General features: G+C 41.3%; 1 protein-coding gene across 2 annotated transcripts in view; it reads right to left on the bottom strand.

Annotated features, from left to right (window-relative positions):
• The window catches only part of usp54a (ubiquitin specific peptidase 54a), a 136,648-nt gene extending 123,406 nt beyond the window's left edge, over positions 1-13,242 (bottom strand). The window contains exon 1 of one of the 2 annotated variants that reach the window (XM_078530888.1): positions 13,232-13,242. The gene's annotated coding sequence lies outside the window, so the exon portion shown is untranslated. Of the gene's footprint in view, positions 1-10,956; positions 10,976-13,231 lie in introns of those variants that run through there. The other variant, XM_078530889.1, reaches the window with a different exon arrangement.
• Positions 13,243-14,094: the final 852 nt, after the last annotated feature.

The following is a 14,094-nucleotide window of genomic DNA, read 5'->3' as shown; positions in this document are numbered from 1 at the left end:
TTTCTTTGGCTGGCCTCCATTTTAAGGTCAAGTAACTTGGGCTCAACTAAAATGCAGGTCCAGAATTCTGCATTTGTTCTCCATGGGCTTCTGCAGAAAAGTGGGGTGTAGCATGCTTAGACAGACCAAGTCCAAAAGCAAGGGAAAGAACAGAACATATCTCACCATTCTGGAACTGGATCCAGCACAAATGCAAGCGTAAAAACACCTTCAGTGTTTTCCATAATCACAGTCACTGCCTCAGCATCACCGTCATCTCCAGCCTCAATCACCCAAAGCCAACTTCAACCATTTTCTCACATTTTTCTTCCTAAATCCCTTACCCTATTTCAACCAATTTCCTTCTGCATCAGCTCTAAAAAAAAACCTTTGAGTAGAAGGGCAGCAGACAGACAGGAACACCACCACCTGAATGTTCCCCTCCAAGTCACTCACCATCCTGACTTGGAACTATATTGCCGTTCCTTCACTGTCACTGGGTCAAATCCTGGAACTCCCTTCCTAACAGCACTGTGGGTGTACCTACATCACATGGACTGCAGCGGTTCAAGAAAGCAGCTCACTACCACCTTCTCAAGGGCAACTAGGGATGGGCAATAAATGCTGGCCCAGCCAGTGAAGCCCACATCGCATGGATGAATAAAAACAGCTTACCACTTTTCAACTGTCCAGACTTTGGCCCTTCGGTCACCATGCTATCTTTGAGGTATAGATTCAGTCAATCACTACCTTACCTTGGATGCCTTCACCCTCCAGCAACATGACAACCATTCAGGTTAATTCTTTGGGTTGGCCATTTTCAAGTCCAATGACAGTAGCTGCAGCATACCTGTGTACCAGCTTCATCATCTATTGCCAGATCTGTCTCAATCATGTAAAGTTCTACTAGGCCTTGCTCTCCTCAGCCAAATCTACCAACTGCCCTAGGATCGTCCTGGAAAGCAAAGATAACCTGTGACTCATTTTTCTCGACTACCTATCGCCTACTATTGCCTCACCCTCAGCTCCCTACACTCACTCCAACACCAGATGAACATGAATTTCTTCATCACCAGGTCTAGACCATCCTTTCAGCTGGTTCTGCCGCTCATCCTTTCCCCACCAAGGCAAACCTTCTTTAGTGCACGCATACTAGCCGTGAACCATTATCTTTATCTAGTTTCTTTCACCTCCTCCCAACGTTTACCCCATATCCACTACAAGCTCAACTCATGAGGACTCTCCTATTCCCTCAATGCCAGTCCCACTAAGCTCCTGACCACCAAGTTCCTTTCTTGGTCCCCATACTAGCTAGCATTGTAAATTGTTCCTTTTCCTCAGATTCTGTCCACCTCCCATCTCCCCTCTATCCATCTCCAAACTCCCTTTTCTCTTGGAAGTCTATGGATGTAGCATTGATTTCCAGATCTGAGCCCATCACTCATCCAACTCCCTGTTTGAATCCCTCAAATTAAGTTTCAACACTCCAACAACACCAAAAGTCCCTAACCCAATTCACCAACAAAATCCTGTTAATGCAACTGTGGTGCTCCCTCCTTCCTTTCTCTCCTCAACCTTTCTGCAGCCTTGGACATTGTCAATCAGTCAACTTTCTTCCAACAATTCCCCTTCTTCATCTAATGAAAGGCACAAGGAAAACAGACACAAAGTCAGAAAATGAAATATCAGGATAATTGATCAAATGTTTGATTGGAGATAGATTGAGAGAAATTTTTTGAGGGAGCGGGTGGTTAGGGAAAAAATTCCATAGTCGGACCCAGGGAATTAAAAGCTCATCCATTAATAGTGGTAGAATGCACAATAAGCTAAAGTCAGGGGATCCGGAGGTAGGATAGAGTGCAGAAATGGGAGAAGACTATGGGGTGATTCAAAGATAGGAATGAGGATTTTGAATTTAATAAGGCAGAGAGGGAGTGAGAGCCAATGTCAGCAAGGCCATGGTGACAGATGAATGGGGTATGATACACGTGGCAAAGTTCTAGGAAAGTTATAATTTGGAAGACAGCGTGAGAAATGGAGGCTAGCAATGAAGTACCAAGTCCAAAGCCCAATGAAAGTTGGTGCAACAAATGAAAATTGCTTATCCCTGGGTCCTCTGTAATCTGGTATAATTCACCCACTCCTTATGAATAAATTCCAGCCTGATCCATCTAGATTACACCACTTCAGCGTACCCAATGCACATGTCACAATCGCTCAAACACCTGAAGAGACACTAATATGAGAAGGCTTCCAGAGCAGTTTTTCGTGCACCATTCCGGTCATCGCCAAACACAAGGTAGCTCAGAAAATTGGAGATGACATCAGTTGCTCAAATAACTTTGTATTCAGGGGCTCCACATACATTCCTTTGTATACAGGTGGGGCAGGCACAAACAAAATTTGTAGCCTGTGTTGTCCAAAAGCATGGTTAACCTAATGTCTTTGATATATGGCTCACAATTTCTTTTAAGTGGCTGCAAATACCTGGGTATGTTTAAAAGTGTATTTTAAAAATTAACTTTTGCAGTCATGCCACTTTAAAATCCTTGCTTGGAATCCACAGAAACCACTGCTGGTCATAACACAAGTTGTGCCAGCACAACAGCAGGACTGCTTTCACTTCTTTCACATGCATCACTCAAACCAATTTCACAGTTCACAAAAGGCAGATACTCTATTCTTTTAACCGCTGCTCACGACATATATACTGTATACTGTAAATATTGTTGAAAGTAACAGCAAGGTGGCAGATGACTGTCAATGATAGGAGAGTATGGATGGGCATATTGAAAGGAGAAAGGAGACTGCAGCTTCATGCCATTGCATCTCAAAACTTTCTAGACCTCTAGGTTCTTGAGTTTTGCCTCCTTGTTATGATTTAACAACTCCTATTCAAAGTATGCATAACTTCGTTCATTGAAAAAAACGCTGGCCAAAAACAAACACATGTTCAGATTTGAGATAGTTATCCACCAAGAACCCAATACACAAATTATATTTGGCTCTCAATTTGGAGCTGCGCAAGGGCATTCATTTCAGTTCAATTGCAGCTAGCTATTTACAAAACAATTTTACTTAGATATGCACAATAAACAAACATGTGAAGCCTGACCTCATTTTCTGAATTGTCCTTCATGCAAAACTAAAAGAGATTTTTTTTAAAAATTATATCCTGAAAGCTACGTGCAATAAAACATACTTTTGCAGTTAAATGGCTCATTTTGACAGGTGCCCACTCGTTCAGTTTTCCTGACGCTCAAAAAAATTGCAATGAATTATTTATAAATATTAAAAGAAACCAGATTTTGGATTTCACTCAAATTTGCACAAGATAATTGGAACATAATAGTTTATACTGGAAAAGAAAAATTGATAAGTGTATTTAACAAACACAAATAGCTGATGCTAGAAATTGAGCTTGCCACATGCCATGTGCTAATACTGGCTTTAGTTGCTGAAAAAATATTTTCATATAGCCAGTCGTTGAGTAAAATGCTGCATCTCCCAGCCAAGTTTAATGTGCTAAATTCTTTCTAATCTTGTTTAAATCAACAAATCAAAAATATTTTAAGTGTAATGAAAGACCACCAGTTCTCTACTGGTTGCAGCTTCACTTATTTTGATTGAAAAATTGTTCAGGGTTGCCTTTTAACAATGTCATTTTGGAACAGAAGCAATCTTTAGCAAATCAAGAGGTCAGCATAATACTTGCAGAAATGTTGACTCAAATGCTGATATAGCAAAGCTCAGCTGTCGTTTACCAAATAGTCAAACTGCAGTTCAAAAACGGGAGGGGGAAGTAATTTTTTCCCCTCTACTTTCTCAGCTGACCCATACAGACCAGAGGGGTCCCAGGTTTCTTTATTCCTTCATGGGATATGGGCGTAGCTGACATCACCAGCATTTGTTGCCCATCCCTAATTGCCTGTGAATTGGGTGGCTTGCTGGTTTATTTCAGCGGGCAGTTAAGAGTCAACCACATTGCCTGTGGGTCTGATGTCACATGTAGGCCAGGTAAGAATGGCATATTTTATTCCCTAAAGAACATTAGTGAACCAGATAGGTTTTTCCAACAACCGGTGATAGCTGTCAATGTCACCATTATTGAGACTAGCTTTATATTCCAGATTTATTAATTGAATTTAAATTCCACCACCTGCCGTGGTGGGATTTAAATACTTTGCCCCACCGCATTAGCCTGGGCCCCTAGATTTCTAGCCCAGTGACATTACCACTATGCCACCATCTCCCCAGGGAGGTTCTATTCTTGATCTGTCTATCTAACTTATTCTAGCAGTAGGATTGCCAGCAAAAAGGCTCCCAACCCTTTTTCACTGTGCAAGATATGTGATGTCTACCACCATTCACTGTCAACAATAAATAATGACTTGAGCAACTGTAAGCAAGAACCTCAGTGAAAAGATGAAGAAAAATTGGCCACAAAAACCGAGCTATATCCACTGAATCTAATAATAACAAAAATACTGCAAATCAAAAAAACAGAATTTACCGGAAAATGGCTGTCAGCAGCTGTCAAAGGACCAACATCCAAAACACAGAAATCTTCATTCTTATCAAATGCTGACAGAAATGAATAATTCCAAGATAATTTATTTTTGTTTGTCACTGAACATTTTTCATTTTTGTACAATCAATTCCACACATCTGTAAAAGAATTTACTTACAATTTCAACAATTCTCACTGAGAAGGCATATCCCATCGTAGCTCATGTACAATTTAAAAGCTGTATGAAGTAAAATGGTTCCCAAAATGCATCAGGAAATTTAGCCAGTGACTATCGGAACCATACAAAGCAGAAGGGGCAGGGCTTAATCCCTGATGTAAAAACTGCGCTCAGTCAATATGGCTACAATTTAAGTCAGCACCTCAGAAAGAAAAACGCCATCACTGGGATAATAGATGCATATCAGGCAAGAACAGGATCTGACTCAAATATGATGCCTTTGTAGTCAAATAGTCTGTCACATACCACCAACAGGTCCTTTATTTGAGCCATCATTACTTGGTTTCGGTACCAAAGGTAAAACCCTCTGCAAGGAGTCTCACACTTCAGCAAAGAAGAGACAGAAAACTGGCAGGCAAAGAACGGACGTTTTTGAAGATTGATTAACTTGCCTTCTGATTTTCCTTTTGCGGGGCTATCTGCCACCACTAACAGCATAAACATTATCAGGAACTCACTATGTGGTAATCATGGACCCAAATCTTTTTCAAACTTATTTATCAATTTAACAACTGCAAAAAGCAACTTAAAAATTCTAAAATCAGTCACCTCAATGCTGCAAGTTATCTGAACTCTGCTCACTTGAAAGAAGCAGCACAAGGGTAAACATGGAAATGAAAGATGGAAACAAGGAATCTAATCATTTACATGTTGTGTACGGTATGCAATGGGTATGCGTGACCTACACATAGACATTTTTACTCATGTTAGAACTATTCAACAAAATCCACCCAAGTACTATTGTTCATATAAATATTTTTGCAAGATGAACCTCCCGATATCAATCTTACAATTATCTTCTAGCTTGAACTCATGTCCCTGGCCCCACTCTACGAATTTTATTTTTAGTATCCCAAATTAACCTTTTCTAGTCCATTTTCTATCTTCTAAACAAATATAAGGTCACCTCTCAGACACCTCGTTTTCAAGCTGAGAAACCTAATCTTTCACAACAGATTCCTGTCAAGGTACAGGGAGCAACGGTAGGCAAACGGAACTGGGGTACAGATCAGACATGATCTTATTCAATGGTTGAACAAGCCTAAGGGCTGAACAGCATACTCCTGTTCCTTTATGACGCTTCAATTTTAAAACATTCATCATGTGTACCATCTACAAGATGCATTGTAGAAACTCACCAAAGACCCTTAGGCAGCAGCTTCCAAACCCATGACCACTACCATCTAGAAGGACAAGAGCAGCAGACACATGGGAACACCATCACCTGCAAGTTCCCCTCCAAGTCCCTCACCATCCTGACTTGAAAATATTCTTTCACTGTCACTGGGTCAAAATCCTAGAACTCCCTCCCTAACAGCACTGCAGGTGTACCTACACCACATGGACTGCAGAGAAGTTCAAGAAGGCAGCTCACCACTGCCTTCTCAAAGGCAATTAGGGATGAGCAATAAATGCTGGCTTAGCCATCGACACCCGCATCCCATAAATGTATTTCAAAAAATCATGAGCAAATCCATCCATGGTCTTGCCCCTCCTCATCTCTGTAACCTCCCAGAGCTCTACAATCCACTGAGAATTGCGTTCCTCTAACTTTGGCCTCTTCTGTATCCACCATTCCTACCACCCCACAAGCCATGCCTTCAACCGTCTACATGGTAAGCTCTGGAATTCACTCCCTAAACCTTTATGCATCATTTTCCTCCTTAAAACGCTCCCGAAAACTTTCCTCTTCCTGTCCTTCTTTGGCTCAGTGTCATATTTTGTCTCAAAATGTGAGCAGGGTTTTCACAGCAGGTTGTTGGATGTGGATTGGCCTGAAGCCTCCTCAATGAGATGGAAGCTCTTAATAAAAAGATTCCTTCTTGCAGCTTTGTAGTTACAGAACATCAAACCTCAAGGAAGAGCTGCATAATTGTAATAACATTTAGTTAATACATCATAGCAGAGATATGCACTCCGAAAGCCTGTTATTGATATTCCCTAACATTAGAGATCAACCTTCAGGCTATACTATGCACTAAATCCTACACTTGAATATGTCCATTGTTTCTTAGTGCCAAAACTGGACACAGCACGGAGGATGTGGGCTGATCAAAGTAGCGTATGGTTTGCTAATGGCATCCTCTGACTTGCATTCAACTGTTGTAGGTAAATATTTTGTTCAATCGTCAATGGCTGTACACATTGGGCACTAAGTCAACTAAAGATTCTAGGTCTCATTCAACAAATAAAGTATTAAGATAACAAAACTGAACAAGATATTGCTTGATAGCCTTGTTGAATTGTAAACTAAGATAAAATCTATTGTACTAAAAGATCCACTCCAATTTAAAATAATTGCACATAGATTGGATATTTAATTTATATGAAATATGTTGCTTTCACCCTGCAGAATTTTAAAAACCACCTTGTCCAATTGTGGAGCACCAAATGTTGAGTTGCAAGACCCTTTCACGGGAACTTTTTTGTGCAATATTTCACAATTTCTTCTGCACAGAGGAATTGCTAAATACTAACCAGTCACCCAAAGTATCATTCTATTACATAACAGTTACTTCACACCATGATGTGCTTTCAAGTGTTTCTGGGAATATTTTCTAGCATACAAATAATTTAATTATCTTTGAATTGTTCTGATGAATTTAACTAAATGGTTCATTATGGTGTGTTCAGCCAAGAGACACTTGTGCACTGCAAGAAATAAACTAAAGATACACAAGAGTTGAGCAAATCTTTTGACACAACAATCAGGCCTTAATTTAGTATTCATACCAATACAACAATTTGTTCCAGACAAGTTCAACAAACACTGGAACAAACAGAAGTGTTGAATTAACTCAGTCAAGTGCCACCTTTTATTCAACATTTTGGGCACTTTGTTTGGAGTCCATTAGTAGCATATTTTGATGCTGATTGCAGAGATACTGTTAGCAGTAAATCAGCAACGTAATTGTGATTTAAACAAGGTGGTGCTGTGCTATCAAAAGCAGCGTGCAACACCAAGGTTTCACATTTTGGCTGCAAACATAGAAAGCAGCTCGCCAGACACATATTTTTGGCGATTGATACTCATTCCTGTCCTAGAGGCTAATAAGGCACAAGGTAGCCTATGGTGATCTACTCTGGGCATGATGGAAAATATGCAGCCCAGGAAAAAAGCCATGTATTGAGTATGATGATTTTATGGTAACGCCATGTAAAATTTGCTCTGAAAAGAGCAATTGTTACCTTAAAAGGGTTCCTTGGAAGAACTGACAGGTCTTGACATTTTGGGCTTACCAATTCTTCTAAGGAACTCTTTTAAAAGGTAACAACTGCTCTTTTCAGAGCAAATTTTACATGGTGTAACCCCAAAAATCTTCTTATTCAACATTACTGTTCTCACCATAAAAACCTTCAAACAACCTTTAGCCATGTATTGCACACAAACAACCATGTGTTGCAACTGTTAGACAGTACTAACACACTTTTCAATAGCAATTGGAGCTGCATCCAAAGGCACATTGTTTGTGATGAGGGCCAAGAATGATGGCTTTGTTCTTTGCAATTTTTGACTTGAGAAAATTGCAGCTCATTCATCTACTCTTGCAGCTGAGGGGCAGCGGAGGGGTTGACAGAGATGGTGCTTCCAATTCTCTGTTCATCTTCTCTGCAACACCACTGCAGCACAATAATCAGAAATGGTTCAAGAAGTGATTCCAACATAAGCACTGCATAAAATATAGATTTATATAGAACATCTTATGCAGAGAAATGCTTCTCATAACAAGGGCAGAAACATACCGGACAACAATTGGTAAGGGATTAAGGATATGCAGAGGACGCAGGCTGGGGCTTACAGTTAAAAAGGATCAATAAGGAATGGTGCAAACATTATTCACATTGAATTCCATTGATTCATTGTCCCAACTATCCTAACTGGGTTATCAGGCATTAGTTCGCATCATTGGCCATATCGTCAAACTGGCATCGACCACAATATTCTTTCCTCGAACTCAGGTATGACCTATTCACAGCTGACAAGACAATCTGCAGATGATATTACTTGGGGATGTGGAAGAGGTGAAAGCCTAGGGTAGTTCATGGGAAATTCCAGAATTAACATGAGGAGGGTGGGTTCGGAAACCATTTGTGGAGAACCCAGCTATAACTGGGTAGATAACAGTAGAACCTTGCAAGAGCAGTCCCTTCAAGCTGGCCACAGAGGTGAGGTATTGGAGGAGGATGGTATGGTTGACCAGAGAAGAAGAAATGTCAAAACTGACTTTAATCAGTGATGTTTCAGTGCTGCAGCGGGAACCTAACTGGAGAGATTCAAACACGGAGTTACAGAAAAGATGAGCAGAAATTTGGAAGCACTCCCTCCCTAGATCCCTCCAATGTCTCTCTCCTGCAGGAGTAGAGGAATGAGCAGCAATTTCCTCCAGTTAACAATTGCAATAAGTGAAGTTATCACCTTTGCCGCTCATCACAAACTCAACGTTTACCACTGATTCATAACCTTGCTGTCCTATTCAACACCTCGCTAAGCTCCCAATCCCATATTCTCTCCATCACAAAGATCACCCAAATCCAACTATTCAGAACCTACTGGTTAAAATGAGAAGGAATGTAATGGAAACAAATTTGTGGACAGCATTCAACACGAATGGACAAGTGTGGTGGATAGGATATTTATAACCATCATCCTTATGTATTTTTGTTTGCAAGGGGATCAATCTATAGATGGGTCAGTTTATATACAAGTATACATATTGTAAATAAACCTGTCAGTTTCTGTATTTTACCTTAAATGCAATTTCAATAAAAAGCTACCATTTACACTGAAACCATGTTCAGTTCAGTGCTGAATTTAATTGTTAACTTCAAAAGATTCCACAGAACAGCAACTAACTGCAATTAACCCTTGGAGTTAATAATGCTCTACAAATATAAGCTACAGATTGGCAAAGAAACATTACTGTTCAAGTTCACATTTGCTGATTCAGCCATAAATTGAATAAAAGCATCTATTGCAACACCTCCTATTTTTGTTAAATGAGCAGCTGTATTTCCTGCCACCTCCACCCATCACTTGTATTAATTCTACCAGTCTACATAAAGTCTGCACTTCAAAATTCATGATGAACAGTTTGAAATAGTTCAACATGATAAGGTATTAAATAAATACCAGTAGTAATTGCTTGCAATTTGTTTTTTATATTTCATTATTTAAAATTATGATGAACTAATCTGATTTATTAGAAAAGGGCCAAAAAGAAGCATTTATTTTTTGAATCTTTATACTAGGATAAGCCCTTTGATATGTACAATTGAATATAACCTTCAGTTTACTTTGTCATGTTTATTCTTTCCTCCCTGTCCTGCTTTCATGTTCTAATGAAAAACTAGATAATCACCTACTGATAGCCTCAGGATGTAATATATTTTTGCGATAAGGAACACTATTCCTAAAACTAGTTAGATAAAGTGACAAGGAATAAAAATACGATTTGGTTACAGTACCAACCCGACCTACCTACAGCTAATATTAGTTGCAGTTATACCAATGGCACCTGGCTTGCAATTTCAGGGGGCAAATTATAAACTTAGAGCAAAAAATTCAACACTTACTTTGTCAGCACCAATTTTTAGCATTGACAAGTATGACCAGCAGCAATATTCTACCCTGGGTCAGGCATTACGATTGGCCAGAAGAGGTTTACAGAACCCATGGCACTGCAAGCATTAGCAAGTTCTCTCAATTCCTGGTTAACCAACAGCACAAGAGGAAACAAGTAAACTGGTGCTAAATTTCAATACTGTTTGTACGACCTCTGCTTTTCAGAAATTTAGAAACAACCAGTTACTTTTTTGTTGGAATCTTAGTTTAGCTTGCAGAATATCAAATATTAACCACATAACAATGCTTTTAAAATAAAACTCAAAAAGAATATAAAGATCTTCAGAAATCATAAAGCAGCAATATCTAAGAAAAAGAGCATTACTGTCACAATGAGTTTAACTAGCTAACAAACATTTGATTTATTTAAGCATCACAGCCACTGAAAATCCTTTAAACATGCTGTCAACTATATACAATTAACAATCCAAAGTGTGCGACATCTGTCATAAGAAAATAGTGCCAAAAAATTAAGACACTGACATAGCAAGTTATTTCAACAAATATTTGCAAGTCTACTTGATGTATTATTTTTATTCCTCAACACATCAATGCACTAAGGAACATATCAATGCATTAAGGAATGAGTGGACAATCAGAAGGCACCTGTGATCATTTTCAGAACTCCACAACATCCCAAAATGTGGGAGCACTGGCTACCAGCTGAGTTCAGAACTTGGACTTCAGCACTGAAATAAATGAGAACACTGTGGTACTAAGGATCAGTACATAGAAGTTCAACTCTAAGAGGCCTGACCCCCAACAGGGTATATAATCCACGTTACTCTCAAAGAGTCTTATTTTCTGTACAATTCCCATCATCACATTTTTGTGCTAACTTGGTGGCACTGTAATGTTTCAGTTTTGTAAGCCCTGAGCTCCTCGGCCTGCTTTTCAAGAAACAATGCTTCAATCCACTTCTCTGCTTCCTAAATTGCCCAAAGATTTGATATTCAACTCTAAATATAAACTCAAAGCTTTATAAAAATAAGGACAAAACATGCAACTGCAGAGTGAGCTGAATTACATATATACAACCCTGGTCCAATTATTCCCTGCCTCTAACTCAATTTCACCTTAAGGCTACATTTGATCTTCACTCCCTGAGTGTAGTACAACAGGAGATCAACTGGTCTTCAACACCATCACATTTCCATTTCATTCAACAATATGAATGTGGAGAATGTCAGCAATTTTAGATTCCATGCCCAGTACGCCCAAACCTTACATCAGTTTCTGGAGCCTCTGATGACCGTTAACCCATACTGTGGAGTAGTCACTGGTAGATTAAAACATGAAACAAAACTTAATAGATAATGTTAATAGGTTGTTTTTAAAAGGAATTGACAGATTTACAAATAACAAAAACAAAATTCTACAGGTGCCATTCTGAAAAGACAAAAGATGCAGACGGAACATTTCGTCAGAACTGGAGGGGTTTTAAGTCATTATGGAGGTGGGGAGAGGCGAGAACAAAATGGAAGGTGTGTGATAGGTTCGATTGCAGGAGAGATTAAATAACAAAACAGATGATGGGCCAATACAAAAAAAGGCAGTAATAGGTCAAGTGAAGAAACAAAAGATGGGCCCTGACAAGATATAAATGGATATAGCAGAATCACTACCAACAACTGCTGTCTGAAAAAAATGAAGGCAAAGGTTATCATCTAAAATTGTTGAACTCAATGTTGGGTCTGAAAAGCTGTAAAGCGCCTAAGCGAGAAATGAGTTTCTGTACCTCCAACTGACACTGAGCTTCATCAGAACAATGTAGAAGACTGGGGACAGGGAGGTGAGACTGGGAGTGGGGCGAAGAACTAAAACAATAGGTGAACAGAAGCTCAGTGTCACACTGAATACAGGAATTCCGTAAAGCGATCACCCAACCTGTGTTTGGTCTCCCCATGTAGGGGAAACTACATCATGAGCAGCTAAAGTAATATACTAAATTGAAATAAGCATAAGTAAATTGGTGTTTCACCCGAACGGTGTTTGGATTCTGGATGGTAGAGGAGGTAAAAGCACAGGTGTTGGATCTCCTATACATGCACAGAAAGATGCCATGGGAAGAGGAAGTGGTTAAGGAGCGGAACATGGTTCTCAGAGGGAACCGTCCCCTTCAAAATTCTGAACGGGGGAGGGAGAGGGGAAGATGTAAACAGAAGAACAAAGCTCACAAATCTGAGCATTGTGGTCAGGTCAGGGAGGTTTACCTAAAACGTCAATTCGCTGGTTGCCTCCATCCAACTTTGAAAGCACAAAGTTGAAGGCATCAAATGCACAAATGCCCCCCCTTAAAAACATCTGTAATTATGAAATAAGTTAGGCGAAAACTAGCATTTCAACCAACTGGGTTGACACCTCCCTCCCAAACAAGAACAGACCCAAAATGCTGCATGCCAATAATAAATCACGACCATAAATCAAAAGTGGCCCAGCTGAGGGTGTCACTTGTAGAGGGCAAGTCCAACTTGCTAAGATCTGCATTAGTGTATTCGGGCCTCTGAAGATCTTGGCCAAGATCGATATTGTTGCACAAATGAATGAGTTTAGGCTGGAAGGAAGGAGGTGGCTGAATTTCCAGCAGTTCTGACAACATTGACATAAAGCCAGAAAATGCACATTTATCATTTCTGTATATCATAAGTTGCCGCTGAAGATGTGTAACGTGGAGGCAGATTAAAAACTCTGCCAGGAGAATGAAAGATTGCCCACATTGGGATCCTCTGGTACCTGGACCCCGGGGTCAGGGGTCAGCGGCTCGCGCGCTGCGGCCGTTAACGGTCACTCGGTTCCCGCTCCCCGCGCGGGGGCAGCCGGACGCCGACACCCGGGGGATTCAGAAGAAAGATTCCAACATGAACTGAAATGTTGTCCCTACCTCATGGCCGGACTCCGTCCACCGGTCACTCTCTCTCTCTCTCCGCCCCCGCTCTGGCCCCCCGGTCTCCTCCTCCCGCTCCCTCAATCTCTATCCCCTTATCTCTCTCGCCCGGTGCTGGATCCTGTCCCCCTCTCCTTGCCGGAACCCTGTTTCCCTCTCACTCCCACTTCCTCAACCTCACCTTCAATCTCTCTCTGGAGCTGCCTCTCCAGTTTTGGCCGTCGCCAAACATCGCGAGAGCTCGAACCAGGAGCCGCAAACTTCTCGCGAGAGGTGAGGAGATTTGGGTTGGGTGGAATTGGGTGGGGGTGTGGTGCATTGGGTTGGGTACAGGGTGGAGTTGGGTGGGGGTGTGGCGCATTGGGTTGGGTACAGGGTGGAGTTGGGTGGGGGTGTGGTGCATTGGACTGGGTACAGGGTGGAGTTGGGTGGGGGTGTGGCGCATTGGGTTGGGTACAGGGTGGAGTTGGGTGGGGGTGTGGTGCATTGGGTTGGGTACAGGGTGGAGTTGGGTGGGGGTGTGGTGCATTGGACTGGGTACAGGGTGGAGTTGGGTGGGGGTGTGGTGCATTGGGTTGGGTACAGGGTGGAGTTGGGTGGGGGTGTGGTGCATTGGGTTGGGTACAGGGTGGAGTTGGGTGGGGATGTGGTGCATTGGGTTGGGTACAGGATGGAGTTGGGTGGGGATGTGGTGCATTGGATTGAGTACAGGGTGGAGTTGGGTGGGGGTGTGGTGCATTGGACTGGGTACAGGGTGGAGTTGGGTGGGGGTGTGGTGCATTGGGTTGGGTACAGGATGGAGTTGGGTGGGGGTGTGGAGCATTGGACTGGGTACAGGATGGAGTTGGGAGGTGGTGTGG

Source organism: Cetorhinus maximus, chromosome 27, assembly GCF_964194155.1.
Source record: "Cetorhinus maximus chromosome 27, sCetMax3.hap1.1, whole genome shotgun sequence".
Classification (NCBI taxonomy): domain Eukaryota; kingdom Metazoa; phylum Chordata; class Chondrichthyes; order Lamniformes; family Cetorhinidae; genus Cetorhinus; species Cetorhinus maximus.
This window is presented reverse-complemented; position numbering and strand designations above follow the sequence as displayed.